Raw genomic sequence first — 27,910 nt, 5'->3', positions numbered from 1 at the left:
TAGGGAAAGAGGAACTGACCTCTGACTATTTTTTCAAAGTTTATAGTATACCAATATGCAACAGAGAAAAATCATACCACAAAGGGATCATTATAGCAGCATTTCATCAAAACCAAAGCTTTTGTATGATCTTTCTAGAATTAGCCTAGCATTCCAACCCTTGCCTACTGGTCACAGGTGGAGGTAAGATTGTTTAAGGGACAAAAGTTTAGTCCAAGAAGAGTGCAAAGAGTATTACTACCAGGGATAAACACATGACTATTTGACTCCAGGATTGGGAGGAAGGGTTTTACAAGACTTTCCTGCTGAAATAGCACGACCATGAGCACAGGATGAAAAGAAGTTACATATTGGAAAGTTTGCCAGAGGCTGAACTCTCTTAAGATACATTGTTTATGGATTCAGGTATGTCCTCAAGGGAATTATTCTCCTCTTAGGACTTTTCCTTTCTTTTCTGTTTTACAATACGGAAAGACAAAAGCCTTAATCTTAAACCTTAGAATAGTTAAATAAGAGGCCTTTCAAGGGAATCATCACACCCCAAATTACACATACACATTTTTTTATTATTCAAAGAAATTTATTAATCTTGTTTCAAACTTTATTCCCAGGCTTCCTCAGGTTAATTAGCTGCAAAGAATGAATTGTGCATAAGCAAAAAACTGAAAGAGCCACAGTGTCCAAGGGGCTTGGGCTTAAAAATATTAGAGATCTAGATTTTATCAGATCCATCAACAAGATTTTATAAAAAGTAATCATAAAATAGCAGTTTCCAGTAACTTCAAATTTTATCTTGTTCCAAAGTTGACTCAATTCAGTTTACTTCATTCTTGGAGGCTTCATCAAAATTCTCTGCAAGATCTGGAACTTCATCCTCCTCCTCCTCTCTGGTAGCAAGTGGTGCTTTTCCATTTGCAGATTATTTGGGCAGAGCTTCAGGCAGTCTTCGTAAACAAGTTGGACTGTCTGTACCAAGCTGGCTTAAGATGCTGGGTAGCATTTCTGTCAGCTGCTTTGTCTCAGCATGGCCTAACAGCGAAAGTGTTCACTGCCAAGGATGCCTGAACTGTAGTGTTGTTAAAGTGGATCACTGTTCCTTGGTTTGTGAACATATTCACTTCTTCAATACCAGAGTTATTGTTTACCCCTAACTTCTTTAAGAAAGACCAAAGTGGTTTTTTTTGTTGTTGTTGTTTTATCATTTGCTGTAGTTGTTCTATGAACCACCTTCTTTTGACAAGTAGTCCTTTCCCACCAATGCACACTTGTGCTTGCAGTTTGGTGAGTTTCTCCTGGTTCATGGTAGTATCTTTCACATGATGGAGCAGAAATGGGACCACCTGGGGCTCTAAGATCAGTGCACAGGGGGTCTCAGGAGGACTAGCTGAGATGAGGTACACACACATGGGGACACAAGGTGGCAGCTAGAGGGCATACACTCACATTTATAAATATGTGTATTACACACATACATATAAATATATATTATGTTAATGATAAAAGGAAAATACTTAACCATAAGTAATTATTTATCAAAATACTCTGACTATATTTCTGCTTAAATTTTATTAATAAATAAGCAGTAAATATATATGGAAGAAAAATGAAAAAAAAATAAAATAACACCTGCGTATACACAGTGAAAATCAGTCACTCTCCAGGAATAAAAAAATAGAGTTGGAGAAACTTTCTAAAATCTTAATTAAAGCCACTGACTGTCACTGTAGAAACTCAATATAGAAACTTAATGTAGGCGCTCACTGTAGGAAGTATTTCATTCATGTGTGAGAGTTTTGGTTTCTGACTTACTGAGGGAAGTTGATTGGGCATGGATTCTCAAAGAACATTTTCCCTTTAGCAAAATTAATTAATCAAGTAATATAGGATACTTCACCAGAGCTGGTTTTATCTGTAAGTAAGATGATTTCATGGTCTCTGGGAAATGTTTCTGACATTGCCAACTCTCTTAGTACATGTCTAATGCAAAGTACAAAGTCCATTTTAAATTTCCCTAGGATATTATAATTTTCACATTTTTCAGTTGTTTACATATTAGTATGAATGAAAGTGTGAGAGTTGGTGCTGATGAAAGGAGGGAGTTCCCTGGGCAAAGAAAGGCTAATGGATAGAGATTGTGTACAACTAGGTGAAAAGAGATTTGGGGGCCCAAATACTTAACTCTGTTTCAGATTTTACCCCTTTTTTGAGCCCAGAACATTTTCTAAAGAAATGTATTTCAAAATTTTATTGAAGATGCTTGACTTCTCTTTCTTGCCAACAAAATGAAAGTCATTTCACAAGGATTATTCTTCACATGCAAACTGAGTCCATGTCTACTTTACCTGATGCATTCCTAGACCAGGTTTCTTTTTCCGATCTGAATCAAATTGTCAAACCTTTCTAGCTGGGTCATGAATAGTTACAAATTCCTCCTCTAGGAGATCACTACAAGATCCTAATATTTATCTTAAATGGCTTGCATAATTTTGCAAAGAAACCTTTAGAACCCCCTAGGACTTACTTATATCTAAATCATTATTAACCACCAGGCAAAAGTTTTTTTCTCCGGATGCTCAAGCTTTACATTTTATGGGGCAGCAGCTTCTCTGAAAAATATATACCTTAGTCTAAAAATAGAGCACAAATGGTCTTCTCAGACTTTCTGGCTTTAGGCTGATTTATACTGCTGGGGCATAATCAATGGAGCATCAGTTCATTGTCTTGGTTTCATAAAAAAACTTTCATAAAGTCCTGCTTTCCTAAAGGACTGAGTAAGTCCTTGTATTGTCTCTGAAGTTAACATGCATGATTTAATGAATGTGTTTTTGCTTTCCCAAGAAAGATACCAAGCAGTACTACATATTCCAGTGATATTTCCTTAGAAGTTCAAAACTTTTGAGTGTAGACCTTTCATTTTGGGGCAGGGGAGGTAAGAGGGGTGGTATTTGAGGAATCAAGAGAATTGGGAAATGTGTCCTATTATAAAGTTTTATTGTTTTGTAACTTTTTTTTCCAACTGTATCTGCCATGGAGTTTTCTTATAAATGTGATCCCTTCATAATCTGTTTAAAAAACCACAAATACATCACTCAGAGGCATATTTAAGGAACCATGAAGAAGGAAAAAAAATCTCATTGGTTTAATGGAATGCTGTCAAGTCAAATCAGCATCATGAATGACACTGGGGCAGAATTGATACTTTTTCACTGACACGTTAGAAGAAAAGCCCATGCATTATTTAGAAAACTCAGAAATCTGTCAGCTGTATGATTGCCAAGTTAGCAGAAGCTGGAGGATGCTGTTCAAGTTGAAAAGAAATGCGTAGGCACAGATCTATATTGTAACCTTTCATGTTCTACACCCACCATGAATAGTCAGCTATTATGCGGTCAGCATTTTTTAGTTTTTCTCTTTTAAATTTTCAAGTGCTTCAAAACGCAAAAGAGGTAGATCTTTTATTCTAAAAAAGCAAAATGTCTAGGCTGTTATTTTAGTGTTAAAGATGACAAGACCAAAGAAAGACTGTTTTTCATCTTTGTGAGTGCTGTGCAGTTTTCCCAGGAGTGTTTTGGGGTTGTTAAGGTATGTATTATTTTTACACATTTATCCCATGAACAAAGTATTTTCTTAATCATTTTCTTTCAACAAACGGGAGAAAATACTTTGTTTTAGTGCTTTAACCACAGTACTATATCATTTATAAACATGGAAAGTTTTATTCTCTACTAATATAAAAATGACATAGTATTTTAATTATTTTTAAATACGTATTGCCAAAATATAGTTATTGATCTCCTTATGCCTTTATATTACTCCTGTGAGGCAAGTAAGAAGCCAATACTCTTCCTATTGTTGAAAGTATAGAAAAGAAAGGCACAAACAAATCCAGTGCCTTCCTTAAAGTTACATAGTTTAGCAATAAGAGAAATTTAGTGGTAATAGAAACAAGACTTTTATGTTTTCAGTCTGGTGATCCTAGTATTTTCTATAGTATGGTTATACCCTGACTTTTCTCTGTAAGTCATTGTGCATTTATAAGTTTGTCTTTACATTTAATAAAACTCTTCTATTCCATATTATCTTAATAAAATATTCTATTTTAATAAAATAGTTCTATTCCATGTTAGCTGCTAATTTATAGTCAACAAAGGAAAAAATCACATAACTAGCTAACCAGGAATAATGGCATAAAATTGAAAAATGAGATTTTTGGTGTCACTATATTTTGGAAAAGTCTCAAGAAAGGTTGTAAAAGTTGGATTCCTAGTGAGGTGGTCCAATTTAAAATTGCACCTTACTTTGGTAGAAAATTATAAACTTTTTGATATTACCACTGGAAATAATGCATAGGAGTAATTTTTTAAAAAGATTTTATGTATTTATTTATTTTGGATGGGGTGGGGGGGCAAAAGGAGAGGGAGAAAGAGAATCTCAAGCAGACTCTGCACTGAATGCAGAGCCCAGCATGGGGCTTGATCTCATGACCCTGAGACTGTGACCTGAGCTGAAACCAAGAGTCAGATGCTTAACTGACTGAGCCACCCAGGTGCTCCTAGGAGTAATTTGTAGAACACATGTTATCCCCTGATTTCTGGGTCTCCAGCCTTTCTATGGAGAGATGTGCATACTTTGGCATATGGATGGTTAAACTTTCTTTTTGTAAGTTCTTGTGGGGTTTGTGTTCCATAGAGGACTGTTTTGGTAGGAGTATAGATGTACACTTTTTTTTTTATTTTTGGAAAGCTCATAATTATCACCATTATCTGAAAGTTCTACTGGCAGAATCACAGTAAGTGAAACACTCAGGGAGCTCAACTGATATTTTCAGTCTACCTGTGGAATGGTGTGAGGTCTAAATCACCACTTATGCCTAGCTCCTGTGTTTCTTAATGATGTTTCCAACTCTATCCTCTCCTTTTCCTCTTCACCATCCTCTTTTTACTGCATTTCTGAGCTGAGTCTACTTTTGGAATTACCTGCTGGGTATATTAATAGCATTTCATATACTGAAATAATGTTTCTGGAAGTGTGTGAGACAGAGAAAGAGAGAGAAAAGAGAAAAAGAAGAGAGACATATCCCTCCTAGGCAAAATCTTCCTGACAATTTCTGATTATTTCCCATTTTGGATGTTATCAATATCTGTTATAATTATTTATGAAAATACATTTGGTACGTACTTAAATTTATAAAGTATTTGTGTGGATTGTAGATAATTGGATTACATTTGAGCAGGCTGAATCCCTACCTTCAGGCAAGAAACAAGAACTGTCAGGATGGTTTGGAAATAAGGAAAAATAAGAGGATGCATTTGAAACTAAGTTGCAAGGTCTCAGAGGAAGCCAAATGATCATTGGATATTAGGAGATCTGGGTTCTAGAACCATGTCTGCCAAGAAGCAATTTTCTTCCTGTATCTGACCCTCTGTGTGCTTTTTTAAAACATATATAAAAATAAGAAGTGGGGGACATTTAAGGTCAATACCAGCTATGGTAATTCTACCTTTGGGTATAGGGTAACTGGTTATTCCAGCACTCTAATTTCAGAAGGGAGCAAGAGAAATGTTCTATACATATGTAAGGGTGGCCATTTAGTTCAGAGACTGCCTATAAATAAATTTTAGAAAACTAATAATGCACATATGGTTTGATTATCAACCTTCTGTTTCTTTTCTAGAATACTACTATAACTAGAATACATCTTCTTAATACACATGAGATAATGCTGAATTGCTATATAATGCATCTCAACAGCACATGGCAAAAAAAAAAACATAGTCCTGGTCCAACGACCCCCAAAATAAAAGGGTAAAATCATTAATATATGATAGAATAAGAATTGGGCTTATCATTGTTCTTGAAAGAGTTAAAACTGAAATGAGAAACCTTCTCTCTCCTTTACTTATACAACCAGATCAATTCTATTTATCTTCCTCCAGTTTAGAAAAGCTCTGATCTTCATGAACTATATGTCTTAACATACTATGAGCAGCAAAACATTAAAGGTCTCTTTGAACTATCTAAACAGACTTTCCATAAGAAAAGCTGTAACTAAATAAAATGCCATTGATTGTGTACTTCAGTCATTCAGCAATACTTCAAGGTATAGTCCTCCCTGGAAGCATTAATGTTAATGGACTGGCATGCATTCATTGAAGGAAAATATATACCTCTTAGTTTGTATTTCAGCCATTTAAGCATATTGTATGATCTACTTTACTTTATTTATCTAGTCTATAACCTTTCTTGCATTCTAAAAACAGACACTGCATTTTATAGCAGAAAAAAAAACTTTGTCTCATTGAATCAAGATTACCTACTTGCAAGTAATCCATTTTCTTATGTAAGCTTTGTTGTACCAAATTTACTTTGAGATATGTAGAACAATTCTTTGTAGAGCACAAGGACATACCTCCAGGCACCTTCCAAGTAATAAGGAAGGAAGCTTTCAGTTTCTTGCTATTTTTACTATCAGAACTAAATACAATGGAACAAAAACTAATGACAAAATGCAAGTAGTGTAGTTAAACTGTTTAGAAGAATGAAGCATTTTTACATGTCTATCACCTTGTTGATTCTCCACAAATTTATGGTGTCTGAGTACAGAGGTCTAAATCTTCAAAGCTTGAAAACAAAGGTGGAACATGAACTAATCTTCATTTTTTCTCTATCATCTTACAGCAGCACTAATGGAAATGTATTTTGTTTAATGACTCTGAAATCCTGTTTGTAATTAGATGTGGGAATTGGTCTTACTTTGTAACAGATGATACTGGAATAATAATATGAGAGATGCTACACTGAGACCACTATCCTCCTAAATCTATATCATTTTTCATTTTATTGACAGGAGATGTGTGCAAGAACAAAGAAATTGATTTTTAAAAGGAGGAAAATAAGATCTAATAAAAACTTCCAATCCAAATATTTTAGTGTTACTTTCAATATACTGACTGTAGTGGGGGAAGGAAAGGGCATGTATCGTGTGTTTAATTTTAGGAAACAAGGGTTTTATATTTGTTGCTTTGTTCCTGATAATGATCTTTGAATGTTATTGCAAAGACTAAATAGAGAAGTTTAATTAAGTGCCAGAGACCATATTACTGAAGCATGTATTTTACATTAGCATGATCACACAAAATAATACCTTCTTTTAAAGAACAATTTTATCTTCAAACCAAAGAATTTAAAGACTGGACAGACTGAGTGCAACAGCTATTCTGTACATCATGTTCTTCATTGTCAGTAAATGCTACTGCCACAAATCATTCTGGTCACTAAAGATTTAGTAATGTTTGTAAATTTTACATCTTTTTTCATTTAATGCTAATGGACTCCAGGAGCCACAAAAAAGTCTTACAAAGAAATGTATTATAGATAGGTTTCATCTTCCCTCCAAAACACATGTATTATTGACATTTATGGTAGTAAGAATGGTTGGACACTTTCTTAGAGATTTTGATTAGTACATACTTAATAGTATATGATGATCAATTTAGTTGTTACTGCATTCCTTTGCTTTCTAATTCATGCGTTGAACTCTTCTTAGTAGATCCAAGACTTGGGAAAAGAGAAAAAATACTGTGAGGCCCTTATTTGGAAGCTCAAATTTGTTTAGCAATTTAGCTCACAAAGCAGTCTCACACCTATTTATTTCCTTTGATTATCACAAAAATTCTGCAAAGTAAATAGAACAGGTATTATTACATTTTGGTAGTTGAAGAAACCAAAACCCGAAGAGGCTCAGCAATTTGGCTAAGTTCAAATAGATAGTACATAAGTCAATACATTACTTTAAACTCCAAAGACAACATTCTCCCATGGCAAAATAGCTCATGGTGGAGAAATTAAAGCGAGAACACATATGGTTTCATCAATATACAGGTTAATAGCTTTTGGTGACTTCATAATGGGTAGGAACACAATGTAATGAGAAAGGAAATTTTCCCAAACAGTGGGTTCATGATTCTGCTAACATTGCAAAGCAATCAAGTAGATTTCAATTTGATAATGGTGAACAGAATCTTTATTTGCTATGATAACTAGCTTTTTTTCCCATGAAACATTAGACCATCAATGGGTTCCCTACTCTTTCTTTGCAAAAGAAATCAAAGATCATATCAGTGACAGAGCAACAATTATAAAATCCTTGTTTCTTAAGATTAAAAGCAAGTGGTGTGCTGTTTGCCTCCCTTCTGGCAATATATTGCAAACATAGACACATATATATGGTTATCATTAGATTTTCTTTTTCCACTTCTTAAAAACAATGTCTTTGTTATTGGCACACATAATATGTTAGCTATAAGAGCTAATGAAATGACCTGTTTGAGTTCAAATGTACAAATTAACTCTAGGGATTCTAGCTGTTCCATTATGAAATACTAGAAAGCTCCTTATACTTTGCAGCAATGTGATAATTGTCTAGTTTTCCTGTTTATATTCATTAGCCTAGAACAGTCTCATACATAAATTTGGTATGAAAAATATGTAAAGGATAGATCAATTGTATCAAATTTGGCAGCTGTTTCTGGAATATAGTTGGTAGTCAATAAATATTTACTGGATGCTGATTGTGTAGTATGCCATTTCATTTAATATATAACTGAAAGTCCTATGGATTAATATACTGTAGGACACACTGTAATTCTAGCTCTGTCTTCATTATTGACAAAAAATTTTTTTTTGCCAATTAGAAACAAAGAACTACATTCCCCTGCAATGTCCAAAATAAATACATAGATGGAAATTTTATAACTAACATTGTTTTGTCTTCTAAATAGCCTACAGGAAAGTATGCTTAAAGATAAAATAGTTAAGATGAACAATTCTGTAATAACTTTTGATTTAGAAACTTCCAAGGAAAAAATTAAATTTGTTGCTGTGATTTACTACTGCAAGAAAAGTCAATCAGTCTATTACAGTAGTTCTTAACAACGGGTTATTTTGGATAACTTCCAATGAAAGATAGGCTTTGTCTTAGTGATGGGAGCATTAGTACAGGGAAACTCAAGCATTAGGCATGGCAGGTAATGTAAAAAAGTGATCATAGAGAATTTGGAGAACATTTAAAAAAACTGAAAGTATTAGAGTATAGGATCTATACTTTTTATTTTTCATGTTTATATCTAGATTCATAGTTAACAGATAGTGAGATATTAGTTTCAGGAGTAAAATTTAGTGATTCTCCACTTACATAGAACACCCAATGCTCACAACTACCATCCTTAATACCGACCACACATTTAGCCCACCCCCCCACCTCCTCACCAACAACCCTCAATTTGTTTTCTACACTTAAGAGTCTCTTTTATGGTTTGTCTCCGTCTCTTTTTTTTTCCATTTCCCTTATGTTCATTTGTTTGTTTCTTAAATTCCACATATGAGTGAAATCATATGGTATTTGTCTTTCTCTGACTGACTTATTTCACTTAGCATAATACACTCTAGCTCCATTCATGTCACTGCAAATGGCAAGATTTCATTCTTTTTGATGGCTTAGTAATATTCCATTATATATATATATATATATATATATATATATATATATATATATATATATATATATATATATATCACTTCTTTATCCATTCATCTATAAGTGGGCACTGAGGCTCTTTCCATAATTTGGCTCTTGTTGATAATGCTGCTATTAACATAGTAGCATCAAGGCACACGTATCCCTTTGAATCAATATTTTTGTATCCTTTGGGTAAATACCTACTAATATAATTTCTGGGTCATGGGATAGTTCTATTTTTAACTTTCTGAGGAATCTCCATACTGTTTTCCAGAGTGGCTGCACCAGTTTGCATTCCCACCAACAGTACAATAGGGTTCCCTTTTCTCCACATCCTCACCAGCACCTGCTGTTTCTTGTGTTGTTGATTTTAGCCATTCTAACAGGTGTGAGGTGATATCTCATTGTAGTTTTGACTTCTGTTTCACTGATAATGAGTGATGTTGATGTCTTCTTTGGAAAAAATACATATTCATGGCTTCTGCCCATTTTTATTGGGTTATTCATTGTATGGGTGTTGAATTTTCTAAGTCCTTCATATATTTTGTATACTAACCCTTTATCAAATATGTCATTTGCAATTATTTTCTTCATTCCTTAGGTTACCTTTTAGTTTTCTTGATTGTTTCCTTTGCTGTGCAAAAGCTATTTATTTTGATAAACTCCCAATAGTTCATTTTGCTTTTGTTTCCCTTGCCTTCAGCAATGTGTCTAGTAAGACCTTGCCACAGCCCGTGTCAAACAGGTTGCTGCCTCAAGGTTTTGATATTCTTGTCTCACATTTAGCTCTTTCATCTATATTGAATTTATTTTTGTGTATTGTGTAAGAAAGTGGTTCAGTTTCATTCTTCTGCATGTGGCTGCCCAGTTTTCCAAACACCATTTGTTAAAGAGACTGTCTTTTTTCTATTAGATATTCTTTCCTGGTTTGTCAAAGATTAGTTGACCATATAGTTGTTGGTCAATTTCTGGATTTTCTATTCTGTTCCATCGATCTGTGCATCTTTTTTGTGCCAGTACTATACTGTCTTGATGACTACAGCTTTGTAATATAACTTGTGCTGCCTCCAGATTTGTTTCTTTTTTTCAAGATTGCTTTGGCTTTTTGGGATCTTTTGCGGTTCCATTCAAATTTTAGGATTATTTGTTATAGCTCTGTGAAAAATGCTGGTAGTATTCTGATAGGGATTACATTAAATGTGTAGATTGCTTTGGGTAGTATAGACAGTTTAACAATATTCTTCCAATCCATGAGCATGGAATGTTTTTCCATTTCTTTGTGTCATGTCCAATTTCTTTTATAAGTGTCTTATGGTTTTTAGAGTACAGATCTTTTTACCTCTTTGGTTAAGCTTATTTCTAAGTATTGTATGTGTTTTGGTGCAATTGTACATGGGATGGATTCCTTGAACTCTCTTTCTGCTGTTTCATTATAGGTGTATAGAAATGCAACAGATTTCTGTACACTGACTTTGTATCCTGTGACTTTGCTGAATTTGTGTATCAGTTATAACAATTTCTTGGTAGAGTACCATGTTGTTTGTAAATAATTAAAGTTTGAGGGGCTCATGGGTCACTCATCAGTTAAATGACCAATTCTTGCTTTGAACTCAGGTCATGATCTCAGGATAGTGAGATCGAGCCCTGCATCAGGCTCTGCACTCAGTAGGGAATCTACTTGGATTTCTCTCTCCCTCCCACTCATCCCCTCCTGCTTGTGTTCCCTCTCTGTAAAATAAAAGAAAGAAAGAAAGAAGAAAGAAAGAAAGAAAGAAAGAAAGAAAGAAAGAAAGAAGAAAGAAAGAAAGAAAGAGAAAGAAAGAAAGAAAGAAAGAAAGAAAGAAAGAAAGAAAGAAAGAAAGAAAGAAAGAAAGAAAGAAAGAAGGAAGGGAAGGAAGGAAGGAAGGAAGGAAGGAAGGAAGGAAGGAAGGAAAAGAAACTTACTTTGATTTTTTCCTTGCTGATTTGGATGCTTTTTATTTCTTTTTGTTGTCTGGTTGCTAAGGTTAGGAATTCCAGTACTTTGTTAAATAAGGTTGGTGAGAGTGGACATGCCTGTCTTGTTCCTGACCAAAGAGGAGAAGTGCCCCCATTAAGTATATTAGCTGTGGGTCTTTTGTATATGGCCTTTATGGTGTTGCATATGTTCCCTCTATCCCTACTTGTTTGGGGGTTTTCATCAAGAATGGATGTTGTATGTTTTCCAATGCTTCTTCTGCATCTATTGAGAGGATCATATGGTCTTTATCCATTCTTTTATTAATTTGGTGTATCATATTGATTTGCAATTATTGAATCACACTTGCAGCCTAAGAATAAAGCCCACTTGATCGTGGTGAATAATTCTTTTAATGTACTGTTGGATTTGATTTGCTAGTATTTTGTTGAGATTTTTTGTATTCATATTCATCAAGGATATTGGCCTGCACTTCTCCTTTTTATTGGGGCCTTTTCTGGTTTTGGAATCAAGGTAGATTAAGTTTGGAAAATTCCCTTCCATTTCTTTGTTTTGGAGCAATTTGAGAATACGTATTACTCTTCTTTAAATGTTTGGTCGAATTCTCCTGGGAAGCCATCTGTCCCTGGACTTTTGTTTGTTGGGAGATTTGTGATTACTGATTCAACTTCTTTGCTGGTTATAGGTCTGTCCAATTTTTCTATTTGTTCTTGTTTCAGGTTTTTTAGTTTGTATGTTTCTAAGAATTTGTCCATTTCTTCCAGATTGCCCAATTTGTTGGCATATAATTTTTCATAATATTCTCTTATAATTGTATTTCTGTGGTGTTGGTTGTGATCTCTCCTCTTTCATTTGTGATTTTATTTATTTGTGTCCTTTCTCTGTTCTTTTTGACAGTCTGGCTATGGGTTAATCAATTTTATTAATTCTTTCAAAGAGCCAGATCCCAGTTTCATTGATCTGTTCTCCTGGGTTTTGTTTTTGCTTTGTTTTGTTTCTTCTATATCATTTATTTCTGCTCTAATCTTTATTATTTCCCTCCTCCTCCTGGCTTTAGGCTTCATTGTTTTTTTTTTTTCTAATTCCTTTAAGTGTAAGATTGTATTTTTGAGACTTTTCTTGCTTCTTGAGGTAGGCCTGTATTGCTGTGTCCTTCCTCTTAGGGCCACTTTTGCTGCATCCCAAAGGTGTTGTACCATTGTGTTTTCATTTTAACTTGTTACCATGACTTTTTTTTTAATGTTTTTTTATTACATTATGTTAGTCACCATACAGTACATCCCTGGTTTCCAATGTAAAGTTTGATGATTCATTAGTTGCGTATAACACCTAGTGCACCATGCAATACGTGCCCTCCTTACTACCCATCACCAGTCTATCCCATTCCCCCACCCCCCTCCCCTCTGAAGCCCTCAGTTTGTTTCTCAGAGTCCATAGTCTCCCATGCTTCACTCCCCCTTCTGATTACCCCCCTTTCTTTATCCCTTTCTTCCAACTTGTTTCCATGACTTTTTAAAAAAATTCTTCTTTAATTCCTGGTTAACCCATTCATTCTTTAGTAGGATATTCCCTACCTTCCATGTATTTGTGGTCTTTCCAATTTTTTTCTACTGACTGCATTCATATTCATAGCATTGTGTTTGGAAATATGCATGGCATGGTCTCAATCTTTTTGTATATGTTGAGGCCTGATTTGTGACCCAGTATGTGATCTATTCTGGATAATGTCCCATGTTCACTCTAAAAGAATGTGTATTCTGCTGCTTTAGGATGAAGTATTCTTAATTAAGTATTCTTAATATATCTGTTAAGTTCATCTGTTGTATGTATCATATACGTTCATATATATTTGTATATGTTAAGTCCATCTGGTCCAGTGTGTCATTCTAAGCCCTTGTTTCCTTGTTGATTTTCTCTTTAGATGATCCGTCCATTGAAGTAAGTGGGGTATTAAAGTAACCCTACTATTATTTTATTATTATCAATGAGTTTCTTTATGTTTATTATTAATTGTTTTATATATTTGGGTGCTCTCAAGTTGGGGGCATAAACATTTACAATTGTTAGATCTTGTTGGATAGACCTCTTTATTTTGATACAGTGCCCTTCATCATCTCCGGTTACAGTCTTTGGTTTAAAATCCAGTTTGTCTGATATAAGTATTGGTACTTCAGGTTTCTTTTGAGGTCCATTTGCATGATAAATGGTTCTCCATTCACTCACTTTCAATCTGTAAATGTCTTTGCATCTAATATGAGTCTCTTGTAGCATACAGATTGTTTTTTTTTTCCATTCTGATAACCTATGTCTTTTGATTGGAGCATTTAGTCTATTTACTCTCAGAGTGATTATTGATAGATACGAATTTATTGACACTGTATTACCTGTAAAGCTGGTGTTTCTGGAGATTTTCTCTGTTCCTTTCTTTGTTGCTTTTGGTCCTTCTTTACCACTCAAAGAGTTATCATTAATATTTCTTGCAGTGCTGGTTTAGTAGTCATGAACTCCTTTAAATTTTGTTTGGGCAACTCTTTATCTCTTCTTCTATTATGAATGGCAGCCTTGTTGGAGAGAATATTCTTGTCTGCATGTTTTTCCCATTCAGCGTGTTGAATATATCATGCCACTCTCTTCTTGCCTGCCAAGTTTCCGTGGCCAGATCTACTGGTAACTTAGTTGCATTCCCTCATAATTTAGGGATTTCTTTTCTTTTGCTGGTTTTAGGAGTTTTTCCTTATCTCTGTAATTTACAAATTTTACTACAGTATTCTTGGTGTTGTCCTGCTTTTCTTGATTTTGATGGGAATTCTCTCTTCCTTCTGGATTTGAATGTCTGTTTCCTTCCCCAGATTAGGGAAATTTTTTGCCATAATTTGTTTAACTAAACCTTCTACTTCTTTTCCCCTCTGTCCCACTTCTGGGATTCTTATGATCTAAATGTTTTTAAGCTTTATGGAATCACTGAGTTCCCTAAGTCTACATTCATGATCCAATATTTTTCTTTCCCTCTTCTTTTCAGTTTCATTGTTTTCCATAATTTTATCTTCTATATCACTTATTCATTTCTCTGCTTCTTCCATCCTTATGGTCATTGCATCTAGTCAGTTTCACATCTCAGTTATAACACTTTTTATTTAATCCTGACTAGTTTTTAAGTCTTTTATCTATATAGTATGGGACTTCCTGGTGTCTCTTATGCCTTTCTCAAGCTCAGTTAGTAACCGTAAGATTGCTGCTTTAAATTCTGGATCAGGTATATTAAATCTGTTTCAATTAGATCCCGGCCATGACCTTTTCTTGACCCTTCCTTTGTGATAATTCCTCCCTCTTAGCATTTTGTTTAGGTGTCTGTCTTATTCTGTGTTAGGAAAGACTGTTATGTTTTATGCTCCTGAGAGTAATTCCTTTATTAAGAAGAAGTCATATACTGTCCAGGGCCCAGTGCTTCAAGAGGTGTCTCTGGTGTATGCTGTGTGTACTCTGCTGCTGTGTTTGACTTCTTTTTCTCCCAGGCCAGTTCTCTGTATGGCTCCTCCTTGCCTGCCATGGAAAGTGTTTGTACCTTGCTCAGAATGTGGTAAGTTTTAAATAGGTGTGTTTTGGTCTGCTTGTTAGAAGAGGCCTGATCCTATTTCCATTAGAACTGAAGCTTTGTAGTGTTCTATGGTCAGTCGACTTTGTGTTCTTCTTTTGGGGGAGGGGACCGCTGCTCTGGTTCTCACACTTGCCCTAGAAAAGAAGCACCTGCAGTGCACAAATAAGGTATGACTTGGTGTAAGTGGCTCAGACCTTCACTGTTGATAAAATCAGTTCATGTTGATGGGAGGGGGAAGAAAATGGCACAAGCCCTGTCCCTTGTCTTTTGATTCTATCTACTCTCCAGAAAGCCTTCATAGAAGATCAAATAATCTTTCCTCATGTGTCTCAGATGTCCCTCAGATCCCCACATTCGCCCTCTATGTCTGGGCCATCTGCCCACCTTGCATCATTGTGCACCTGTGTTGTATCTCAGAAACACAAGCTGAGTTTTAAAATTTCAAGCTTTAGGGACCTGGTGCAGTGAGGATCCATGCTGGCCTTCTAGGGGAGGGACTTGCCACACTGGAGCTGGTGACAGTTTGTCCCAGAAGGGCAGTTGCACCAATGTGTAGGAGTTGAGTTTAGAGTAAAGCACAGCAAAAAGCCCAAGACCAGATAAGCTGCCCTTGGCAAGTGTCTCTACCCCTAAGCTTAAGGGGTAGAGTGGAACAATGGTGTCCACCAGGTCTTTTGTCCCCTGAGAGGCAATACCACCTTTCCCAGATGCACTCTAAGAAGGGGGGACTCTCTCTCCCAGTGCATCTCAGGGGAGTCTCTAATGACACCATCTGCTCCTGGGCTTCTGCCCTCCTCCACAGGAGCATTGCAATGCCCACCAGACTCAACACCAGCCATGGTGCAGACTTCTTAAACCCCAGTTTTTGTGGTCCACTCGTTGTAAGAACCCCTGTGTCCTAATGTGGACACACCTCTCTACCTATCTTTTTGACCGATGAATAGAAAGAGGTTTTAGCAGTTCAGCCACTATGTGATAGTATGATCTTAATTCTCATCTGTGTGAATCTCAGTTTTGTCCATCCAAAACATGATCATTTAATGTGAAGTCATGAGCACTGGTTGTTATACACAACTGATGAATTATTGAACACTACATCTGAAACTAATGATGTACTATATGTTGGTCAATTGAATTGAAATACGAAAAAAGAAAACAACAACAAAAACAAACAAACAAAGATCATTTAGTTGATGACGACACCTCGCTAATGCTGTAAACTCCTTAGGGTGCAATGGGGGAGCCAAAATTGGGAAGCTAAGCATGTGGGGGGAAAAGATCATTTAAGAACTTTCAGCTGAAATATACTGTTGCTATAAGCACAAATTAGAATTTGTTTCTCTTCTTATCTAGGACATGAAGGAATAGGGCATGGACAATGTTGTGATGACCAAACTAACCAGCATATTTTCATTCACCCCTTATTGTGGCTACATTGTGGAGTCAATGCTCTCTATCCATTTGGTGCAGACAGAATTGCTGGTAACAGAAAGAAATGGGAATAGGGTGTTTTTAAAAAGATATATTAAGGATGTCAATAGTAATAGCCTCACAATCCAAATGCCTAAAACATATTCACTTGCATTGAATGTTCAATTTTTAGTGACCTAATTGAATTTTATGTAGTACACTGATAAAAGACTATCTCATATATATTATATGAGTATAAAATGGACTAGATAAAGCTAGAAATAAATATAATTATTTTCTAGCATCACAATTCTCAGTGATCCTAATTGTATATATGTGATAGCTGCTAATTCAATGAAGATCAGCTATATTCCACATTAGCTTTTCTGTTAAAATCTATGCATTGTGCTAAGGAAAAAAAGCATTAATTTAGTAATATCAATTTAGCTACTTTTAGCTTATTAACATTGACACCAAAATTGTTATAGAAGAAGGATCTTTGGATAATTTTGTTTCTTACATAGTTCCCCAGAACTGTAAAGACTTCTTGCAACCTTCTGGTCTTTTCTTTGCACTTTCAGTGACAGCCAAGCTTCATCACTGGTTCATTTTTACATATGCATTCAGAGGGCATCATTTATTACTGTTGTTTGAAAATCACCTTTACAGACACTCAAAAGAGAAATCACTTATCCTTACCTAGCCACAATCTCTCATTTGACAACTTTGAAAGTCACAATTCACTGTAAATGTCCAAGTGTTTTACCAGAAAAGAAGGTTGTAAACGCTTCACTGTTGAGCTTGCTCCATCTTGAACTGATTTTTACTGGTGTATATGTATGCTTGTTTTTTTGTTTGTTTGTTTTTGTTTTGTTTTTTAAAAGATTTATTTATTTATTTGAGTGAAAGAATGTGTGTGAGTGGGGAGATGGGCAGATGGAGAGTATCTTCAAGCAGACTACCCACTGAGCATGGAGCCAGTTGTGGGCCTCAGTCCCACAACCCATGAGATCATGACCTGAGCCAAAGCCCAACACTTAAACAAATGAGTCACCCAGGTGCCCCTGTATGGTTGTTTTTTCATCTTTTACAGCTGAATGGTCAAAAGAGCAGACTAGAATGATGTTCAATGTAAATCAATACTACAATGATGTTCGATATAAATCAAGACTACTCATTAAGATGTTGAGCTTATTAAGGGTAAATAACATCATTGTGAATAGAAATATTTTGGGTATCCAGTGTTTATCTTTTCTCCTTAAGAATGACATTGCACAAATTACAAATCAGTTACTTTTCTAGATTTTGGTTTGTCTTATTTGAAAATACAAGATTTCTATCTTATAAAGAAATAACAGCTTCAAGCTAGCTTTGTACACTCTGGGAATCTGGACATATCATTTACTCCTATCCCATCAGTATTTGCTTAAAAGAAGTCTTGCTCTACACACTCATGTAACACTACTGTTAAATAATTTGCTTCTTAGAACCAAATGGAGCATCCAAATGCTATTGTATTTTTCCCTTTATTATATATTTTTAAAATTCAAATGTAAAAATATGTAACACATATGCAAATTATAAAGTACAATAATATAAATGTCAGTGAACACACCATGCAACTCAAGAACTAAAACATTATCAAAAACTTGCATCTATTTATATGTCCATCCCTTTTCCTCTACTTCTGCCTCCCCACCAAAGGTAAGCACTCCCTAAAATTTTGTGTTTAATTTCTTGTTTTCTTACACTACTTATTTGAAAGGAAATATTTATTTTTAGAAACAACTTAAAGAATTATAGAATGTCAGAGCTGGAATGTACCTGCGAGATCATCCAGCTCAACTCCATCATTTTACATAAAGGGAAACTGAGACCCGGGGGAGGTAGAATGAGGATAGCTGGACTTTCGGTGGGAATTTAATCATCAGTTGGGAGGTTGGAAATATACTAATGTTCTATGAGTCTACTATCTATTTGGTAATAACTGCAATCATAATAATTGATGGTAAAATATTTAACAATAAATCCAGGTGCTATAGGTCTTAAATCAGCAGTCTTTGTAACTTAAAAATATAAAAATTATATAATAACATATCTACAGAAAAACTGCCTATAAATAAGAATTGTATATATTGTACCTTAGTCTCTGAATTCTATTATAAACCCAGAGCATCAGTCCCATTAAAAATATTTAAATGTTCAGTAAATTCTTTTAAAAGACATATCTCAATAAAAAAAATTCTGACAAAAATATTAATGTGTTCTGATTTTCTTTGGAATTATATTACTGCATACATTAAATAGTATGATGAACTAGTGTACTAATACATATAATATTTTCAGACCAGTTAAGCAGATTATTAATTTCTAAAACTGTCCTTAGAAATTGTAGCATATCACAGTCATCTCCTTTCAGAATTGATAATGTAAGACTTCTTTCTGATGGCTTGTCATTGTCACACTTCATATGTTGGTTAATGGATTCATTTGAGGAGAATTGTGGATAAAATGGCACTGATGTAGCTAAGGAATACTACAATAGAATATTATACAGCCATAAAAAGGATGACCTATTGCCATTTGTGGCAACATGGATGAACCTAGAGGGTATTATGCTAAGTGAAATAAGTCAGACTGAGAAAAACAAATACCATATGATTTCACTCCTATGTAGAATCTAAAAAAACAAATGACTAAACAAACAAAAAGTAGGACCAGACCTATAAAAAAATAAACTAATGGTTGTGGAGGGGATGGGCAAAATATGTGAAGGGGAAAGAGAGATACAGGCTTCCAGTAATGTAATGAATAAATCATGGAAATAAAAGGTGCAGCATAAGGGAGAAAAGAATAAACTTTGCTAAAGTTTTCTAAAGCCTTAAAAAGACATGGGTGCTTTGTAAACACACCATAATGTTTTTCTAATTGTTTATCAACTGAAGCTATTTAAACTGGAGCTTCTTACTCTCATAATGAGGAAATTAAAGGAATTCCAAATTCTTTTTTTTAAAGATTTTATTTATTTATTTTTGGGGGGAGGAGCAGAAGAGCAGAGGACAAGCGGACTCTGGGCTAAGTGTGGAGCCCAACACGGGGCCCAATCCCATGACCCTGAGATCATGACCTGAGCCAAAATCAAGAGTCAGACACTTAACCAACTGAGCCACTCTGGCACCCCCTGAACTTTTTTGTAAATTGAAGATTCAGTATTTGATTTATTTGTTCTTAAATTCATAGTTTTGTCCACAGTTCAATCTGACTTATTTGTGTTAATGGGAAGATAGTAAGTATGAAATATAGACCAGTACTGACCAACAGAGCTTTCTGTAATGATGAAAATTATTTTCCATGCTGTCCAATATGATAATCACCATGCACATTTGACTAATATAGCACTTGAAATGTGGCTATTGTGATTGAGGAATTGAATTATTACTTTTATTTATTTAAATAATTTAAATAACAACGTTTGGCTAATGGCTACCATTTTGGGCAGTTCAGATAGAAACTATCAAAAGGTTAATTTGGTGATGTTCAAGAAATAAGGATATAACCTTAAAGAGTCATCCTACTAGACACATTTGCCTGAGTTGATAAGCATTTGTAACTAGTATACTGTTTGTTTTGACATAAATAATTTTAGGCTAGTTTCTTAAGTGAGTGAAACAAATCAAAACTGAGGAAGGGTTTATTTTCTTGATACATCCCTTTTTGTAATGTGGGGAGAAATCCATCACCCTACGCTCTATTAGTACAGTTACATATTCTAAAACAGTGCAGATTTATTGTTTTCTCACAAGGACTAACAATAGAGAGGCACACAGTGATACAATTTTTTATTAAACACAAGAAATAATAAGAATAATTTCAATGACAAAATAGAGGAAAAACTACCAATCAAAATACCAGACCTCAAAATATTTAGTTCCTATGAAAGCATCTTAACCAAATACCTGGTATAACCATTTCTGTGGTTAGGAGAAGGGATCTTAGAATTAAGTTAATCAGTGCCTAAAATTTTTTTGTAGTTAATTTTTTGCTGAGTTGCCATTTTCATTTAGGAAGCATAATAATAATGACCTTAATATGAATATGTAAATTTCATCCATGAAAATATTGGTTTTGCCAGTCTCTAAAGATCCATTAGAGCTGGTTTATAAAGCAGGCTCTACCTTTTCATTGAAAACTCTCAAAAAGGATGCTATTTGCAGACTATATTCCTAAAATCAAAAGAGAAGCTTCTTTTCATCAACTCTTGGCTTCTAATCATGTAAAAAGGAAAACATTGCCACTCTGTCCTAAACACCGGACTACAATTAAGGCAAAATAGGCTTTAGATCCTCAATGTACTGAGGTTGTAAACAGTAGCCTGACATCAACTGAGAACAAGGAAATAGGGTGTAGGGTGGATTATTCCTAAAGTATAGCAGGTGCAGTAGTCCTGTGTGATATGGACATTAAAAGACCATGTTAAAACAACTTTACCAAACAACTAACTCAGTTATCAGAAGTGAAAAGTGAATTCTCAAGTTTTACAAAGTACAAGAGCTTTGGAAAGTGTGTATTTGTCATTATGGTTAATTTGCACATACCTCACTGAAGAAAAGGCCAGGGGAGCTAGGCTGAGAACACAGCTGTACAGGCGGCTCAACTAATTGCCTCTCCATTCTCAACCTCATTTATCTTCATTTCTTCCCAATTATACCAAATTATCAATAGTCTCTGTTGTATCAGAGTCTTAATCCCCTTTATTCAGGCAGCATTAGATAGTGGCAGATGAATTCTTGGAGGGAGTCAGAGTAAATAGCCATGAAATGCCACCTCTGGCAGATGGCATTGCTCACAAGAAATGTGACAAAACATTTGGAATTTGTAACTGGGCATTGGTATGAGGATGCAAGCTGTTAATATTTTTTCCTAAAGATAATCAAGGTGGTACATAGTAAAAGTGTAACGCATATTTTAAAGAAAAAATACAAAGGTGCAGGTGTTCACATCTCAAAAGATTAATACATTTTTAGATAGTGTATTCCCATTGAGCACTGTAGCCATGAAATCCTTTCATGCCATGATATTTTATGGTAATAAATGGTCTATTTTCATTTGAAGCAAGGAACACACATTCTGTATTCAAAGATATAATATCATTTATTTTTTTTCCTATCAAATAACAGACTGTGCAATATTTATTGTGTTTATTTCCAAATTGAAAATACGCTTTAAAATTGGAAAACAAAGTGAACATAAAAAAAAAAAACACACATGTCAGTGAGAAAACATTTAAATTCTTTATTTGGGAAAAATAAAAGAATAAAAATCATTTTTTTGCATCATTTACAAAATATCTGTAATGGAAATCTAAAAAAGAATTCTTTTCATTTGATCAACAAATTTGTTGATTTGCCAAAATAATTACATAACAAATATGTTTTTATGAAATTAATCCTCAGAAGCCTATGAGCTACAGATATTATTACAAAGATGTAATGGGTGAGAGAAATAATAAATAAATAACAACCTTTAAAATGAAATATAAAATAAAATAGGCCACTTTAGTGTATCTTATTATCAAGCCAAAGATATTTTAACAAGTGCTAGCGGATTTATCTTTGGCTTTTTCTATAACACAGCCCTGCTTAGGGAGTGTGTATCTGTCACATACACATTAGCTGTTGAATTCAATGGAATGACCACAAATTTGATTCCTTTTGTCAGTGATAGAGAAGGGGAAAAGTGGACAAAACTATGAAGCTGCCTGCTTCCATGGCATTCCAAGGTTCCAGATCTCTATGTCCTTTTATCTTTCTCTTCTTAGGCTACTCCTGGGTAACTGTATCTTACATCATCATCTATCTCCTACACTATCCTATCTAAGTTACATCCCAGAAATATTCCTTCACATCTTAGTTTCTTCAATAGTTTAAATTTGGCATATTTATTTTATAAAATATAAGACTGCATGAAGGAAACATGTATGAATTGAGTTGTTACTTGAGCTTGGAAAATAATAATATCTAGCTTTTTCTTCCCAAACTAACTCTTGAGGCTCCTTATTTGAAACCCAAATTCCAAGGCTACTTTGTACTGTGCACCATTAGGTTGGGCCAGTTTAGGAAATTTGTGTGAAAGCATAGGATAAATTGTCCCCACACTGATGTATCAACAGTTCACCCTAAATTTAGAGTTTGGATCTGTGCTGTTTTCTGTTCCACAACCTGGGAAAAACATTATTACTGTTGACAGCTTAATGCAAAAAATATTATAGACAAAATCCAAACAGTTCAATTGTCTATAGTATTATAATGTCAATAACTCTGGAGCTACTATTACTTTATAAAACTGAAAAGTTACTATTAAACTGTAACATAAATACTTTGCTTTCAGTGTGAGGCATAGGTGATATTATTTTTTTCTATATGTATTCATTATGCCAGATTGTCAGTCTTGGAAACAAAAGTTTGTAAATTGGCCAAAAGTACCAGACATCTTTTGCTACCTTTGCTGCACTGCTAGCCCTTAAAAGCTGAGGTGTGTGGTGTGTCAGTGCATATTTAACCTTTCATCCTTACAGGAATGAGTCTGACCTTAATGGAGGTTATGTGTTGGGGTTTAGTAGGCTGAGAACAATAAATAGAGAATCCCATTGTAAATATACATTGAATTATGCAAATGAATGAGCAAAATAGACTCATTTGTTTAAATTCTATCCCTCTTTTCTGAGCATACCATACATGCCATGAAGAGACCAATTCAAATAATTCAAAAATGTAAAAATTCAATTTTTAATTAAAAATTCTGAGCATTAAATTGTATAATTTTAAGATCAATTTTGTACCTCCATATATTGCTGAATTTTGAAAAAGAGTATTGAAATATAACCGAAAGGTTCTAAAACTTTTCTAACTATTGCACCGCTCCTGATAAAATAAAACTTGTTAAAGGTAACTAAGGATCATCTAGCTCTTTTTGCAGAATATGTAATCATGTTTTGAAATATTTGCACTATATATATATTATATGTAATATATTTATTAAAAATTGCAGCTTAATGATTATTATTAAGTATTTTTACACAATATTTTATCTCTTTCTTTCAAAAATGTATTCAAAGGAAATATCTGGAGTCCAATTATCAGACAGTGTTTTTTTTAAAACTATCCTGCCTGTGGTGCATTGAATGGCCATTTGGAGACCAAATAATAGTGCTTCTCCTTGATCACTTAAAAATTTAGTGGATATCTTAACTACATTCATCATTATTTTCTTCTAACAATCTTAGTGGTTTTTCTAAGTAAATTTATTTTAATTATTTAATTCATAATGACTCATTTAACTTGGTTTTATTTTTTTATTTTTATTTTTTATTTATAATAATTTTTTATTATGTTATGTTAGTCACCATACAGTACATCCCTAGTTTTTGATGTAAAGTTCCATGATTCATTACTTGCATATAAGATCCAGTACACCATGCAATATGTGCCCTCTTTAATACCCATCACTGGCCTATCCCCTCTGAAGCCCTCATTTATCTTGGTTTTAAAACAGGATATTTCTTTATCTAGACCTCAGTTCATAGACAGCTGAGATTGTATGTTTTACACTCATAAATCTGTATGTATGTCTGACTCCATTCCATCATGCTTGATATGATTTTCTTGAATTTGTTTCTTTATGATATGGTAAACATATAAATAATATAATATCAAAAAATGCAGCTATGAAAATATGCATTTTAATCTATCTATATCACTATCTATATAGTTCTCTCTACTTAAGATATTTTTATTGTATTTTGAATTAGATATATATATATATATATTAAAGATTTTATTTATTTATTCAACAGAAATAGAGACAGCCAGTGAGAGAGGGAACACAAGCAGGGGGAGTGGGAGAGGAAGAAGCAGGCTCATAGTGGAGGAGCCTGATGTGGGGCTTGATCCCATAACGCCAGGATCACGCCCTGAGCCGAAGGCAGACGCTTAACCGCTGTGCCACCCAGGTGCCCCTTGAATTAGATATATTTTCATAACTTTAAGCCCATGACTTTTAGTGTCTTTTTCTGAAGATGAAACAAGTGGGTTTTTTTAAATGATTTTTTATTATATTATGTTAGTCACCATACAGTACATCCCTGGTTTCCGATGTAAAGTTCGATGATTCATTAGTTGCATATAACACCCAGTGCACCATGCAATACGTGCCCTCCTTACTACCCATCACCAGTCTATCCCATTCCCCCACCCCCCTCCCCTCTGTTTTGACAATTATATTGGATGCAGTAATGCTGCCTTATCCACCTGAATGATTCTTTTCAACTGTGGCATTAGTTCTTATATGATCCATCCTCTTTTCAAAAGTGATTGACTTCCAAGGAATACCATTATTTTTCCACTTTTTTTTTTCTTTTCAGGAATCAAGTTGGCTTTTTTCCCCTTTGATATTTTGCAGTCCCATACTTGTTTTCAAAATACAGAGAAAATAATACCCAGAGGTAGCATACATGACATGTATTTTTAAGACTTGCTTTTAAATGAGGGGCCTGTGCATTGATTTTGTATCCTGCTATGTTGCTGAATTGCTATATGAGTTCTAGTAATTTGGGGGCGGAGTCTTTTGGGCTCTCCACATAAAGTATCATGTCATCTGTGTAGAGAGAGAGTTTGACTTCTCCTTTGCCAATTTGAATGCCTTTTATTTCTCTTTGTTTTCTGATTGTTGAGGCTGGGACTTCTAGTACTATGCTGAACAATAGTGGTGAGAGTGGGCACCCCTGTCATGTTCCTGACCTTAATGAAAAAGCTCTGTTTTTTCCCATTGAGAATGTTATAGAAGATGTGGTTCATATATACATGACTCAGATCTGCTCATTACGGATCTCAGCCTAGTCTAGTAAGACTGCCTTTGAAACTACTACTTTCTCAGTTTTCTTCACAAAGTGCCTCATTTTGCTTCTCAGAGTTGAAACAGTATCATTCCCATTCACAATGAAAGGTTTAGTTAAAAATATTAATGCCAATATGTCTTATATAAACAACATTGATAAATAGTGGTTTCATGTGTGTGTTTCTGGAGCCTGTTTTAATACAATTCCTTACTGGCTATGTGAGCTTGGACAAATTACTTTATCTTTTCAAGCTCAGGTTTTTTCTATATAGTGTGACTGATCATAGTACTCACTATATAGGGTTGTGAGGACTAGATGAATAGTTTCTGTCACATATCAAGTGCTCAATGTGCCTTGAACATTTTTCTGGCACAATTTAGGGGCTAAATAAATATGATTCCCATAGATATTAGACTTATATATTGTAATTTTTTCTAAGTAGTGACTCGTAACGACTAATTGTAGTTTTAGTCAACATAGTGATAAAGTGCATTTATTAACCTCTTTGATACTATCAGCAGTAAGTCACAAGTCCTTTCATATTAGAAGTGAAAGACTCATTACATACATCCATAGGCATCATGAATGTAGACCTAGTAAATGTTTCTTGTCAAATTTATAATTGTTATATATTGTTATTGTTACTTTCATTCTATAATTATTCATTTCCATCTCCTACAACATTCTTCTCACTTTAGTGCTTATTCCATCTCATTAAATATGTTGCTTTTTCTTATGGTTCTTCTTTCCAGAAATCCTAGGATTAATACCTACTGTCTACCAGACAAACTCAATCTCCTCTGTACAGAGGGAAAGAGAAAAAAGAACCATCTCCCTCTGCTTTTCCAAGAGGAGACCATGCTATACATGGTTGTTTAGATCTCATGTACCCTCCTTAATGCACTCTTTTTTTTATGAAAAAAAATACACTTTCAGAAATGCCCAATATTTTTGTATCTTCTCCTTCTATCTGCTTCTAGAACAAAGTTTGATTTAGGTAATATGATATTTTTAAGAAAAAATGGAGTATACATTTCAATATTCAAGGGGATTTTATTGTATAATTATCAATGTATTCCTTCACCTACATGGTGATAGGCATATTTTTTAAGTATGACTGACTGATGGACAGATTGGGAATTGCTGAATTAATGGGCACATTTCAAATCTTTGGCAAGGCTGGCAGTAATTACATCTGCTGAAACACTTGATATGTTGTTGGAAGTAACCCAGTAAAGTCATATCTGGAGTTCTTTATTTTCAGTGGTTTAACATAGCAGATTATACAGTTCATTTTAAGGACAATATGTTAAAATGCATATGGTAATGCAAATAAATGTGCTACCTGCAAAAATAATGGATTTTCACCTTTGTGGATTATCTATTTAATTATTGGGATCACTGGTGATCTTCATCAGGTTGGTAGTATTGTTAAAAATGTATTTATCCTGTGGACAAGTTAATGATGTTAATAACTGAAAATATTTTACTTTGCCCTTTATATTCTAAAATAATTGAAATGATAACAGGTTATACTTATTTAGTGTTTAATATGTCCGCAGATACTGTGCTAAGTGTTATACATGTTCTATCTCATTTAATCCTTAAGACAACCATAGAGTAAGTGGATACTATTATCTCCATATTCAATTTAGGAAACTAAGCTTAAAAAGCTTTAATATTCTTTCAAAACCCATAGCTATTAATTGGAGGAACCAAGATTCAACCCCAGGTCTGTCTGATTCTCATTCTACTATGCTATTATAATTTTGGAAGAATACAGTTCTTCCCTCTCTATTTTGCATCTGTTTCTATCTGACACTATTTTTCATAGACCTTTGCCAGTTGACAACTGCCAGTCGAGATGACGCTAACCTCACCACTTGAAGGCATACAAATAGATAGGCTGGTATCCTAACAAGAAAAGTTGTTGTATGTGTAGTAGTTAACTCTCCTCATTTACTAAAAAAAGATCAAAATGGCCTCATTTTAACTTTATGGGCAAAATTAATTCTTTTGGGTAGAGACCACTTTTTGGTTCCTCCAAATAATTTTTTTATACTCGCAAGGATTACTCTGACAGGAAAGTATTAATGCTTGTAGGGATGATATTATATGTGTATAATATTACACATATTATCAAAGGCACACATAAAATAATTATGTATATCACCATTAAGAGGGACTAAAAAACAGAAAAGATGAATTATTCTGCTCAATTCTGTATGTCCAGTCATGTCTTTTCCTTTTAGTTCTAACTCATTAGCTTCAAAAGTATTGATTATTTGGTTAAATTAATAGTGTAATAGAAGGAGTAATTAACTTATGTTAACAGTAGGTTTATAGACCATAAATCTAGTGCGTAAGAAAATGAAAAATTGTAAAATTTAATATTGTGAATACATATTTTGTGAAGATTTCTGATTGATTGTGTAAAGAGGTTTGTTTGTGTTCCCTTTATTATTATTATTATTATTATTATTATTATTTTAATTTAAGACAGTTGCCTAAAGTCTTTTGTTCATGCACATCATCAGG

At 34.2% G+C, this 27,910-nt stretch overlaps 1 protein-coding gene, 1 non-coding gene and 1 pseudogene across 2 annotated transcripts in view; 2 read left to right on the top strand and 1 right to left on the bottom strand.

Moving 5' to 3' along the window:
- Positions 1 to 27,910, top strand: part of DACH2 (dachshund family transcription factor 2) — an 813,807-nt gene that overhangs the window by 612,751 nt on the left and 173,146 nt on the right. The gene's annotated exons all lie outside the window — the stretch shown is intronic.
- LOC123777442 (transcription factor BTF3 pseudogene) lies at positions 815 to 1,310 on the bottom strand (annotated as a pseudogene).
- On the top strand, positions 16,258 to 16,337 carry LOC123777471 (small nucleolar RNA SNORD55/SNORD39). The gene has a single exon (XR_006775654.1). It is a non-coding gene; the product is annotated as a small nucleolar RNA SNORD55/SNORD39 (small nucleolar RNA).

Source organism: Ursus americanus, chromosome X (genome assembly GCF_024610735.1).
Source record: "Ursus americanus isolate L20-20 chromosome X, mUrsAme1.1.p, whole genome shotgun sequence".
Classification (NCBI taxonomy): domain Eukaryota; kingdom Metazoa; phylum Chordata; class Mammalia; order Carnivora; family Ursidae; genus Ursus; species Ursus americanus.
Note: the sequence above shows the minus strand (reverse complement) of the source record. Positions and strands in the feature narration are given on the sequence as shown.